Here is a 14,791-nt window from a genome sequence, read left to right on the forward strand (position 1 = left end):
AGCTTACACTAATATTCTCAGGGATCTAAGGGGATAAGACATTGACCAATATATCCATGTACATCCCCAATGGTGATACACAAATAACCCCTTCTATGGATTATAATTAGTGGTTGAAACGTTTGAACACCTAACTTAAGAAACCAACTAATCAAAATTCACAAAGTCCCCAAAGTTATTAACCCAATGAATAAGAATACGATATTATAAAACTTGTTAACTAAACAGCCCATTGTCCCCTCTCTCTCTCTATCTATCTCTCATTATATATATATCTCTCTTTTTCTATCTCTCTAATTATCTCTCTCTTTCTCACTCACTTTCTCTACCTCTCTCTCTCTCTCTCTCTCTTTCTCTCTTTCTCTCTCTGTCTATCTCTCTCTCTCTTTCTCTCTCTCTTCTCTCTCTCTCTCTCTCTCTTCTCTCTCTCTCTCTCTCTCTCTCTCTCTCTCTCTCTCTCTCTCTCTCTCTCTCTCTCTCTCTCTCTCTCTCTCTCTCTCTCTCTCTCTCTCTCTCTCTCTCTCTCTCTCTCATCCTCTCTCTCACAAATTATTCCACTGTGTTGAATAGCAAAGGTATCAAATATTTTGATTGGAACAAATTTAAATGAAAATTGAAATGACATTGTCTTCAAATTGCCTCAAATTTGGTAAAAATAGAAGAGAAAAAGAACAAGAATTAAAACATTCAAAGGTAAGTTGAAATATTGAAAAAAAGGAAAGCTATAAAATATTTAAAAATTAAGAATTTTTTTTGTTTCTTGTCCCTAGAAATATTTAAAACTTCCCGAAAAAGCTCAGATCAATTTTCTAGATTTAGCAGGGGGTTGGTGGTTTATATTAACCTAAGACCGATAGTATATAAACTAATGTCCATTGTCTTATCCCTTAAGATCCCTTAGTTTTAAATTTTATTGTTAAACATATCAAAAAAAACTTGATTATTCTTTATTTTTTTTATCAGATTTACCAAAAATCTGAATTCTAGAAAAGCTTTTTTTTCCCAAAAAAAGAAACCGAAACTGATTTTTTGGGATAATTGGATTTAAATCAAAATCAACTTGTCTTTCAGTATCCCAAAATACTAAATTGATCCCCCCTCCCACCCCCCCCCCCCCCCCTCTAGAATTAAATTATAGATAGTAAGAAAAGTAGAAAGATAAATAGAACAATACATCTTAAAAGACAAAATAATATAAAATATGGTACTAATATTTATCCATCATTAAGTTAAGTAAAGTAACATAAAGTAACAGACAACCAACCCTTCAATTGCACAACTTTTGTATGAAAAACCCTAACTGTGAATGGAAATGAGTTGCCCCTGTTTCGGGGTCTAGGCATTCCCCTACTATAACTATTTATGTTTTGCATCTCACATAGCAGCAGTAGTAACCATTTTTAACATCTTTTGTTATGATCCTGTGTCTGGCCAAGATTTAAACCTTCTACTCTCCCAAATACAAGCAGATGCACTACATTGAGGTACAGTTATCCATCTTTAAATCATTCATCTATTTATCTATATTCCATATAGTACGATGTCTGTCTTTCTGTCCGTCTGTCTGTCTGTCTGTCTGAAGCTTAAGATCTCAGTAACCACTGAACCAATTTGGCTCTACTCTTCAGGTAATGGTCCTGGGATGGTTTTAAGCTACTTTCTTGGGGGGTGAGACACCCCAAAAAATGAAAAATACCCCCCCCCCCAAAAAAAAAAAAATAGGTTGATTGAACCTCTTTGGGCAAAGCCCCTAGAGGCTAGGGGCTAATCTGCTAGTATTCCATATATTAACCCTTTACAGTCGGGCCCCTTGCCGCACCTTAATCAGTCGGGGGGGGGGCGTTCAACGCCCCCCCTTATTATCTCAGTTCCTATTAGAGCTAGAGGGCTAAATTTTTTTGTGCAAGACCCCTGTTTGATAATGAATTTCCGACCTTTTATAAGTCTAAGTCAATTTTCGCTTCCTTCACCCTTTTATTTAACAACCTTTGTTTTTAGGTCCTTTTTTACTTAAAAATTTCAAACGGCTGTAATTTTCTTATTTTTGAAGCTAGAAGAAAAATTTTTTTCCAGAAAATGTTTATCTTTATGTAAATTTTACATTAGAAATATCAAAATATAAATTTCAGCGGCCGCAGCTGTACTTGGCAGCTGCCAGCCGCCGAAGTCGGCGGTTGGCGGGAAAACGGCGGCGGATCTTTATGAAATTTTTATACGTTATGTATACATGTCAGAAAAGCTTAAGTTTAAAATTTGAAGTCTCTAAGTCAAAAATTGCGGCCACAGGAGCCTTTTAAAGATTTCTGGAGACCTGGAGGATCAGGACCTGCAGGATCATACCTGGAACCTGAAAGTGACTTGAACACCTGTATTTCATATAAGGATGTACTATTAGAGGATTTTTTAGTATTTTGGTATGATAAAATGCTTTGTTTTAGTCAAAAAAATATTTTTGCTCTTTACCTGGATGACCCTGCCAGGTTTGCTGGCATCCTGTGCCCGCCAGGATGGAGATATTCAAAAAATTCCAACTCTCAGTTATGTGTCATACCCATACTTAAAAAGTCAAGCAGTTTGGGCTCTTCATCTTTCACACACAGAAAATGAGATAGAAAAAACCGGATGGGGGGGCGTTCAACGCCCCCCCCCCGACCGTTAAGGGTTAAGATGGGGGTGGGGGGGTCTATCCTAACGTAACAGGAATTTGTTTAAATTTCTAAATGATTCCCATGCCCCTCCCTATAAAGTTCTCAGGAAAACAATTACAGCCAGGGATCTCAAGGGATAAGACAATAGATAGACAGATAGATAGACAGATAGATAGATAGACAGATAGATTGACAAATAGATAGACAGATAGATAGATAGATAGATAGATAGATAGATAGATAGATAGATAGATAGATGATGGTACTGCTGGTTTGAACCAACTCATCTCAAAACTCATTAAAATCCAAAGCTTTTTATCCAACAATTAAAATACTGTAGTCATAAAACTTTGGGTACCAGCGTAAATTAGAGTTCAGTGTCCCCTCCCTCCCTGATTAGATAACACCAACTGTCCCCACTCCCCAAAACTAACTGCTTGGGAAATGGACTAATATAAAGTATTTGGGTGTCTATTTGTTAATCTATATGACACACAACATAAGTCTGTTTGTATGTTAATCTGTCCGTCTAACTGATTGTATATCTGTCCTTCTGTTTGTCTATCTATCTGTCTGCCTGTCTATCAATCTGTCTTTCTGTATGTTTATCTGTCTGTATGTCTATTTGTTTGTCTATCTATCTGTCTAACTGTCTGTTTATCTGTCTATCTATCTCTTTGTCTATCTGTCCATCTATCTGTGTGGTTAATTTGTCCATCTAACTAATTGTATATCTATCTGTCTGTCTATCAGTTTATCTATCTGTCAGTCAAATCTGCCAGTCTAACTGATTGTCTATCTGTCTGTCTGACCATCTATCTATCTGTATGTCTATCTATCTTTCTGAAGTTTGTCTATCTGTAAGTCTATATGTGTGTCTAATCTGTTTATCTATCTGTCTATCTTTTTTGTCCTTTAAATTGTTAGTCTTTGAATCTATAAGTCTGTTTTTTACTCTTTTAGGATGAACAATTTTTAATCATGTATTCCTCTTCTTTATCCATCTACATTTGTTTTTACCTGGGATCTACCCTAGTTGTTCAATCTTGAACTCGATTACTATAATTGCATAATGCATGGAAAATCACTATTAGAAATTCCCTATATTAATCAGGTTAGAAGTGTTTAAACCTCCAAAACTGAAAGACATATTACAATAGAAGAAAAATCTATTAAAGAAAAGTCTTTAGATTCATTATGAGAATGTAATTTATAACATAAAAAGTATAGATGACTTTTCGTTTTTGATATAAAAATGGTGAACTTTGGATGTTATAATTGCCTTATTTTTGTCTGAACTTCTTAAAATGAAAATGTCTTATCAAGTCTCCTAATTTTTACAAAGGGTCAAGAAGTGTCACTGTAGATTCATTAATCAAATTTGTTTAAGTGTTTCCTCAAAATAGTACTAGAATTTTTAATAAAATGAAATGAATTATATGTTATTTAAAAAAGAAATTCTACATGCAATTTATCTCTTGAGATTTCCTAAAATGGAAAAAAATATTTTGAAAAAATATTTGACTATTTTCTGACTCTTTTATTTAAAGACATTGTACAAACAACCATATTGTCTCAAATAAAAAAGGAGGGGAAGGCATAAACTAAAAACAAGGATAACATTTTCCTTAAAAGTAAAGCTTAACAAAACAGGCGGATAATCGAATCTTGATGAACATTATTTTGAAATCTTAGTAAAATTATTATGAAAATGTATCATAAAAAATGAATACAGAATATGTTTTATGCTCTAACGTTTTTAAACGAGTTAAAGAGATGCTTCGCTTATTATGGAGTTTATATCAGCTATAGGAATAATCATTGTAAATTCCTAGTATTATATCATCTATGTACATGAAATAAATTTTTATATTCCTAATATCTAAAGACATCAAAGTTTAATATGGACAAACTGAGTTTTCAATAAAGTTTTTAATTGTTAGATAATATCTTGAAATTTGTACCTACATTTTAAAAATTTGTAACTGTTTAAGAAATCGTATGTAAAGTATAAATCAAAAGGACAATTCCACCATACTAAAATTAGCGATCGAAGCTATCTATTACGAACAGATCTACCCTAATTAAAGAAATTCTTCGCTTTATGGATATAAATATGTTTACATATTCTATTTATAGTCTTATGTATAAAGTTTCATATAGCAGGGGGATGGAAAGAACATCATAACTCCCCCAACCCTTCTTTTTCTCCTCCTCATTTATTACTAATGAAAGGTATTTCTTTAATACAATTAATAATTACTAATTAATTCATATTATGGATCTGTGGATTCGCCAAAGCATCTAGGGGAGGCCTAATACTAATAAGTCCTAAACCCAATACCACGCAAAAAGTTAAATTTGATAATAAAAAAGGCCCAAATCCACTAAATTATACTCCACTAATATGGAAAGCTCATTCGCCTCAGCTGTTAACAGAAAAAAAGCAAAATCTAACATATATAATGATAAATTTTTTTTTAAATGTAGCACAGCCACTCTAATAGCTAGGGTCGGTTTGATCATTTGTCAGAGAGTGCGAAAAAAAATAGTTGAGACTTGTTTTTGCTATTCAAATATTTGTTGCCTTGTAAAAACGCTTTGCACTGAGTAACTGTCTGTTGTTGACCGTTCGTTCAGTTAGTTATATATATTCAAGGCAACAAGACATGTGCACATCGACAAAACGAATTAGAAACAAAGAAATTCCAAAATTCACCAAACAGCATTAAAGTTAATCATTAAATTTATCCAGGGGTATGAAACTCAATATAGGTTTCTTCTTAATATTAATATACTAATTAAGATGAAAGTTATTTTTGTTTCATACTTCTAAATTGCTACTATTTTTGGCGTGTATGTTATATACATTCAATTGAGGAGGATAGTTATGAATAGTTAATAAATCCAATTAAAATAATGATCATTTCCTTATTGTTTAACTAAATTGAAGTTTTATAATAAGTATCTGTATCGTATCTTCATAATTGGTAAACTAATTATCGAACATGAAAGAAACAAAACTATTTGATGAATTACCAAGTATCTGTATAAAACCTTTTATACCTTTTAAAACCTTAAACAAACAAAAATAAAATTTTTGTTTGTTTTCTTCTTTTATTTATGAATACATATTTTTTTTGTGTCTATGTAATGTTTAGTATTAAAAAATATAATATTGAAGATTTCATTTATGAATACAGTATTTTCAAAATTAAGTTTACATCTCTTTATCCTTACTTATGAAGGGGGGGGGATTTAAAAAGGGGGTAATGCCTACGAAGGGGGGGGGGTTAATTTAAAAAGGGGGTTGCCTACCTAGGCCTACAAAGGGGGGGGGGCGGGAATAGGAGGGGATAAGGGAGGGGGAAGGAGGCTTCTAAAAAGGAAGGGGGAAGGAGGCTTCTAAAAGGAAGGGGTAAGGAGGGGTCTTCTTATAAGGAGGGTTTGAAAATAGAGGGGGGACGACTAAGGATAGTATTTCCAAAAAGGAGGTAGAAATTAATTGGGTGGGGACTCCAGAAAGGGAGGTAAAGTAGAAAAGATTGGGAGAGGGTTAAACAGGGCTGCATATATTTGTTTCATTTTTGTAAAAAATAATTTAAAAGATTATATTGACAAAAAACTTCTTCAAGTGCAATGATTTTAAAAACATTTTTATGTTAAGTATATTTACCCTGAAATATAGGGGTCAACTTGTTTTAGGGAATATGTCATTACTATTATCAAAATTTGGCATAAAGAAAGTAAACAGAAATTTGAGAATACTATGTTTATAATGAAATGCAATGATATTCCCTTTAATAGAAGACATTGGGGAACCTTGGTACCATGCTGTGACTCTGAATTTAGCGTCTTAGACTACATCGGCGTAATATTATAAAAAATGAGTAGTAAATTTCTGAAACTTGATGACTATATTCATTTTAAAAGATTATTGTTAAAGTATTGTACTAAATTTATAAATTCAAATGAGTAGGGTAATGGGATGAGACAATTGTTGCTAAATTTATGTACTACCCCAAACTTGATACTAGAAATTACAATTCTGTAGATTACAATTAGCGGTTGAAACGTTTGGACACTCACTAACCAATCAAAACTTAAAAAAAGGCCTCAAAGTTGTTAAACAGCAAGTAAGAAAACAGTATTACAAAACTTTGGGGACTAGTGTAATAAACAGCCCAATGTCCCCTCCCTCTCTGGTTCTCATCCTTTTTTTTATTATTTTTATGGATGCAATTGTCCCTGATAATTTTAGAATTAATGTCCCAACTCAATAAAACTTTGATATTGACATTCAAAATTTAAATTTGATTTAAAATAGAAGGCAATACTAATTTGTTTATCTATCTATCTTTATGTCAATCTTTCTATATATTTGTCTATCTATCTAACCATCTGTCTGTCTGTCTATTTTCTATAAACATAACTATCTATTCGTCTGTCTGTATATCTATATTTGTCAATATATGTCTGTCTTTATTTTTACCTATACAACAATACATTAATCCATTATTAATCCCTCTATAAAAAAAGAGAATGCTTTATACATTGTACTCACTTGCAATAAAAATTTTAAGAAAAAATAAATCAAAAATCATTTATCTTTAAGCTTAAACATAAAGATGTTTCTGTCTGTAGCAAAAAATTTTAATAACCACTGAACTGATATGTTTCTCATTAACAGAAGAGCTATGGTGCTTTTCACAAAAACGTGTAATAACCAATTTTTAATAACTAGCAACTCCCCCCCTAGCCTTTTGGGGCTTTTTTTGAGGGGGGGGGGGGGATTTTCCATTTTTTGGGGGGTTATGGGTGTCCCACCCTCCAAGGAAGTAGCTGAAAACTATCCCAGGACCAGTAATCATAATCTCTGAAGAGTAGAGCTCAATCGGTTCAGTGGTTACTGAGATCTTAAGCTTCAGACAGACAAAGAGACAGACAGACATTATACTAGTTTGTATTATGAATTGAAAATAGTAATAAACAGACAAAAATTTCCTCCTGCAACCCTTTGCTCAACATGGCACTTCCAGGTAACACCCCAAAGCATATTGTATGTTCAAGGAATGTTTATAACCATTTTCTATTTTAAAAATTGGGGATAGTCCCTTTCGTTGCAACGCCCCTTAATGGGCGATTTGTCATATTTTTAAAAAGGATTTTTATAGGTTATTTTAGATTAGGTTAGGTTTTATTAGGTTAGGTGATTGCCCTACAGGGTTAAATAATTGGCCCAGCAGGATTAGAGACCCCCGCTTGCTCTTAAGGTGCATAGTCATGAAAGGGACCAAACCCAAAAAATTTTAAAACGGAAGTTCACACTCACCTTTCCTCCTCCTTTCCTGTATTTAAAGGTGTATCCGTTAGTCCATATATTTGCTGTTGACAAAAATGCAATTTTCTAGTAGGTTGATTTGTCGATGATGGTAAAATTAGCCTCCACCCTTTAGAATCGATATAATGTGCGCTAAATTACCCAGGGAACTAAAGGGATAAGACAATGGACGACAAAGTGATATATATCCCCAATGATGCTATTCAAAATCACCCCTTCTGTGAATTAAAATATATTTGATTGAAAAGCTTGGAACCATTAAAATTTAATAAAAGTACCCTAAGGTTTTTAGCCAAAGAATAGGATAACATGGTTATAAAACTTTGGGTACTAAACTTTAGACTCCAATGTTTCCCCCCTACCTGTAAATTACCCCTTGCTAATGCTAATGCTCATTTCTCCCCTTATTTCTTAAGAGGCAACTCTGCCATTTTGTTTATTTGAAAACCTGGTTCCAAATGCAGTGGCCTCATTTCTAGCAGACAAAATTTTTTTTGTCAAATTTAACATTTTTTAAAGACTATTATTGAGATAGAAATTAAATTATAATCAGTTAGGATAGTTTCAGGATAAATGAGTGTCTAAAATATTTACTTACTTCAGTATTTCTATGCAGGTTATGTTAAGATATGAATATAAACTACGCAGGGATTAGGAATTTAAAAACCTGTAAGATGGTTTAATATGCATTTTAAGTGTTAGAATTGTTTTTTTTTCTGTCCCTCCTCCATAGGATTTCAAATTTAAAGCCCTTAGACGCTAGTATATTAAATTAAAGTGTTTTTCACCCTACAAATAATATAAAATTATAAAATTTACAGTGGATTGTCCCCTCCCTTCCTGATATGCACAGAATATAACTTTACAAAATTGCACCCTTTATTTAACAAGGATGACAACATCCATATATAGAAGCTCTGAAACGGTATGACAGAAAAACATTAACTCTCGTAGAGTGTTAGGACTGAATGTACAAAAATAAAATTATAAGTTTTTACAACATCATGCATAAATTTGTTTCAAAACTTCTTAAATACATAATACTCTTTAAGGACATACTGACATTTTTAGGACTTGATTATAGAGATGCTTTGCTTATAATATTGTACCTTATTGTAATAGGAATCAGTAGTCTAAAAATCAGATCTATTGGATTATAAAATCACATAAAAATTGTTGTTATAAAAGTTAAAAATCAACATGTTTGTTTGAAATAGATGTATGGACATTCTGGTAACGTTTATTGAGTTGCTATGCTTTCTAAATTGTACAAGAATCTTTATACAAATTTTGAAATTGATAGGACAATTCTAACATGCCTAAATTGATGAAAAAAACTATCCATTACAGCTGGACGTACCGACCGACCCCAATTATAGAAAAGTTTCTCTTTTAAAAATATGTCATTAAAAAAATAAGTATAAGAGTCTCTCTTTTTAAAACACAACAACTCTTTCTGAGCTGATTTCTAGAAAAAAAAAATCGTCCAAATTTAACAATTGAATTTTGTTTTTGCTGTAAACCTAATATGATGTTATAAACTATTTAGAATAGTTATTTATTCCATCGTATTATAGACAGCTTTCCGCGGATATTTAAATGATAAATGATAAGACTAAAACCAGTTTTGCTAGGTATAAAGGGCCGGAGGCCCGGTCTAACAAAACTGGCATTAATTTGATGATTGACATTTTTATAATCGTAGAAAATTGTCTGGAAAATAATGATATACATGATGTTTCAGTATGGCTAATAACAGGTTCTAATCCAGCGGATATTAATCGGTTTCAAAGCCATACTAGAAAATTTTTGAGGCCTCTTATTTGTATTCAGCCCCCCCACCCCCCTATATTTAGAGAGATGTTTTTAAGGGGGTTGTAAGAAGGGGGAAATTTGGGGGGATTTAAAGGGGGCTTTTAGTGTAGGAGGGGTTAAATTACTTCAACATGAAACAATAATATTTAGATGGCTTTAATTCGGGGAGATGTGACAATGGATTTAAAATTATTTCTAGTATTCATTCAAATTCGGTGGATAGGAACCGGATCTCATCCAAATGAAAAAACCATGTCTAGCATCGTATTATATCCAGCTTTCTACGAATATAGAAATGTACAATCATAAGATTAAAACCTTCGGCACCTCGGGGCTAAAAAAACTGGTTTTAATCTTATAATTGTACATTCTATATCCGCTTAAAGTCGTTTATAATACGATGCGAGAAATAACTATTTTGTTATCTCGGATCTTGGGTACTAGAACTAAGACTTTGGGTACTAATCAGGGATCTAAAGTGATAAAACAATGAATTTTCTGATGATGATTCACAGAATTACCCCTTCTGTAGATTACAATTAGTAGTTTAAATGCTTAGACACTCAATAAACCAACCAATCAAAATTCTATAAGTTGTTAAGCTATCGAATAAGAAAACATTCTTTGAGACTTTCCAACGTTAAAAATGGTTCCTACAGCTGGCATGTCTGGCTGGCATGTGACACTAATAGTAATCTTAGGGGTAATGCTTTGGCCCATAGATAGATAGATATATGTATAGACATAAAGATAGACATATAGATAGATGGATAGATAGATAGATATATAGATAAAAATAAAGATAGATAGATAGATAGATAGATAGATAGATAGATAGATAGATAGATAGATGGATAGATAGATAGATAGATAGATAGATAGATAGATAGATAGATAGATAGATAGATAGATAGATAGATAGATAGATAGATATATAGATAAAAATAAAGATAGATAGATAGATAGATAGATAGATAGATAGATAGATAGATAGATAGATGGATAGATAGATAGATAGATAGATAGATAGATAGATAGATAGATAGATAGATAGATAGATAGATAGATAGATAGATAGATAGATAGATAGATAGATAGATAGATATATAGATAGATGGATAGATAGATAGATAGATAGATATATGGATAAAAATAAAAATAGATAGATAGATAGATAGATAGATAGATAGATAGATACTGCGCACAATTAGAACTTCTAGATAGATGTAGTACAATCTAAGAGTTGGGTGTTACTTAAGATAATATCATTGAATGTTAGAGGGTTGCATCTCATTACAAGGTTTTAGGGGGGGTTCTAGGGGCGGTTTGTCGTGGGATCGAGGGACCTTCCTTTCAATGTTTATATTCTATCCTATTTCTATAATACAAAGTAGAATGATGTCTGTCCGTCTGTCCCTTAAGATCTCGGTAACTACTAAACTTATCGGATTCTACTCTTCAGGGTATATACCTATTGGTCCTGTGGTGGTATTAAGCTATTTTCTTGGGGGGGGGGGGAGGGAGGGACACCCCCAACCCCCTAAAAATAAAAAAATCCCACCCACCCATTTTTTTTCTATTATTTGAAATTAGTGGTGGAGTGGAGAGGCTTCTTACCAGGTACTAGATTTTTTTCTCTCATTAATTACCTCTTGGGCTTCGTCCCTAGAGGCTAGGGGCGAAGCCGCTAGTATCCTATTATATCAAGTAGTAAGCGATTTTTGTCTGTCCCGAAGGATCTCGCTAACCGCTGAACCGATATTGTTCTCCTTTACAGTGAAGCTTCTTATAGGTCATGGGAAGGTTTAAAACTATTTTTTGGGAGGGTGTCTTCAACCCCCTCCCCCCAAAAAATATTTTTTAACATTTTGAACTGTTAAGTGAGGTTTTAAAGTATGAATTGATATAGTTGTAAAAATTTAAACATAAAAAAGTTTCGTAATTTTTTACTTCATATTTTTATAGTAATTAAAAGCGAAGCTTTTCTATAATTAGGGTCGGTCCGTATTTCCTTCCGTACGAAACGTATAGCGTTTTTTCGTTAATTTAGAAATGTTATAATTGTCTTATCGATTTTAAATTGTGCATGATGATTCCTGTAGTAGAAAGGACTTAGTAAGCGTAGCAACTCTATAGTCGTTACAAGAATATCAGTAAGTCCATTTTAAACATGATGATTTTTAACTTTTCAATAACAATTTTTTTATCTGATATAATCATCCAATTGGTCTGATTTTTAGAGTACTGATTCATATTACAATAAGGTACTATATTATAAGCAAAGCATAATCAAGTCCTAGAAATGTCAGTATGTCCTTAAACAAAATTCTGTATTTAAGAAGTTTTGCAACAGATTTATGTATAATTTTGTCAAAACTTATATTTATATTTTGTATATTCAGTTCTGACACTCTACAAGTGTTAAAATTCGTTTGTCCTACCTTATCAAAGCTTCGCTGTTCTGGATGTTGTCATCCTTGTTTTTAAACTTTTCGGGTCTGTTTGTTCCTATTGCAATAGAATAACCTCGACATCAGCAATACTTTTTGTTTGGGGGAGGTGTCGGGTTTCAGTCTGGTTCATTTCGATATTTCAAAATTCTCGATATTCAGCCTATTTCATATCTCTGACGCTTTCTCTCTATCTTTATGTATCTATCTATCTCTCTTGATAGTTCAAAGGGTCTTCGCTCTCATGAGAAGTAATCATTCTTGTTTTGATATGCAACTGATTAGCCTTTTTGTAAATCTCCCAAAATAGAGTACACTTTCATATTTTTTTCGAATCGATGCGTTTCTTTAAAATGCGCCTTTGTGTCAAAATGTACATGAACAGGGATATGATGAGATAAGATAATCATGAATTGATTTACATCCCCAATGATAAAACACAAAATTATCCCTTCTGTAGATTTGAATTAGTGTATGACATTTATTTAGAAGTATGATATACATTTCAAAGTTTAAAATGGACATAATATAAGTGCCGGACCCTGTAAATCCTACATATATAATATATTTACATAAATGATCAATAAAATATTTGTTTAACACTTCAAATTTTGAATGCAAACCATTAAAAAAAAACATTGAACAAGCATGAAAATATTCAGAAGAGTAAAAAGTAAAAATATATGTTTGTATCTTTCTTCTGTATTATAAAGTAGTAAGATTTTTTTATGGTTTAAGCTAAAAATCCATTAAATGGTCTGTCGATCCGATTAAGTAATGTGTTAATATTAAATCTTATTAATATACTAGAAACGTTAAAAATAGTACCTACTGTTGACACTATATGACACATGACACTAATTGTAAGCTTTGGGGTAATGCCTTGGCCCATAAACTGTGAACAATTAAGACTTCCAGATTAATGTAGTACAATCTAAGAGTTGGTTGTCTGTTGGATATTGCTTAAGCTTATATTTTGTTTATATCGCATCCCATTACATTGAAGCTTTTGATTTTCTAGATGGTCGAAGGAGAACCCTACCCTAAGAATATATTACGGCTGCTATTCAAGGTAAAATGCTGATTTTTTTGGAAAATGAAAAATGACATCATACAATACAAATGACCAATGATAGGCCAGTATACATTTTACCATTGGCCTATCATTTGGTGAGTTGTATTAATTGTATGACGTCATTTTTCATTAGGCACTATAAGCTGTCTCATTTTTTTTTAGACAATTTTTTTTTACATAAATAGGTTTCGTGATTTTTTATAGTAATTTTTTTAGTAGTGAAACTACTCTATAATTTGAAACGTACACCCAGGGGCGTCCAAGCTTTTTTTTTTGGGGGGGGTAAAAAATTTTAGGGGGGGGGGGTAATTCGTGTTTGGGGGGGGTAAAATGGCGCGCGAAGCGCGCCGAAATTTTTTTTTACCCCCCCCAAAATTTTTACCCCGGGGGTAAAATTTGATTGGGGGGGGTAATTACCCCCTCTAAAGTCTGTTGGGGGGGGTAAATACTCCCCCCAAATCTGTTGGGGGGGGTAATTACCCCCCCCAAACTAATTTACCCCGGGGGTAAAATTTTTGGGGGGGGTAATTTAATTATGTAAAAAAAGCACCTACCTAATCTATTAAGTTAATAAGTACTATCCTATAACATAAAGTAGTAAGTAAGGTTTATTTGACTATAGCTTCAGATTTCATTACTTTTAATACTGAGTTCTCCTTTTTAGGAAAGCTTCACATAGATCCCATGATGGTTCCACACTATTATAGGTCAATCCTTTGAGTGGTTTTAGGCTATTTTTTCTCCTCCCTTTTTACCCTTTAGAAAACACGAGTTCTTAGATGCTAAAGGCGCCACTACTATCCTATCACAGTGGGATCTTTTGCCAAAAAACGGGACATTAAGGGTAGACAAAAGTAAACATCAATAAAAAAGCTTGTATTTGACGAAATGATGTAATTTCTTTTGCTTTAACTCAAAAATAACATAAATTTTGCTCCTGTTAACTTCTAATGTGCATTTTGTAAGTACGTCTGGCGGTTTTGGAGGAGCGAAGCTACCCTATTTTTAAAAAATCTATAAACCTTCATAACTTTAGTTAGGATAGGAATATTTTAACAAAATAAACGTCTATGTAAATATTTCTTCAATGCAAACAATGTTTGTGAACATGAATATAGCGTCAGGTGCACCCAGTTCGAGTCCCGGCATTTTTAGGTAGGTCCAGTATAAGTAAAATAGGACACTAATAAGGCATGTTTTCTAATGTTTTTTTTTACAGATATAAACAACAATAACATAATTTTCAAAACACTTTTAATTTTGTGTTAATACCTTTATTCTAAGTCTAGCTATCTTCATTTAAAGTTTGTATAAGAATATAAACATAATTGCTTATATTATATTCTCTCTCAAATGTATATTTCTCTCTCTCTCTCAGACGCATATATAATGTTTTTGCAATATTAGTATTCATCCCCGAATTTGAATTTCTGCTGAACCAAAACCAGTTAGAAATACAATT

This window comes from Acartia tonsa, chromosome 15 (genome assembly GCF_053477335.1).
Source record: "Acartia tonsa isolate MP-2025a chromosome 15, ASM5347733v1, whole genome shotgun sequence".
Classification (NCBI taxonomy): Eukaryota; Metazoa; Arthropoda; class Copepoda; order Calanoida; family Acartiidae; genus Acartia; species Acartia tonsa.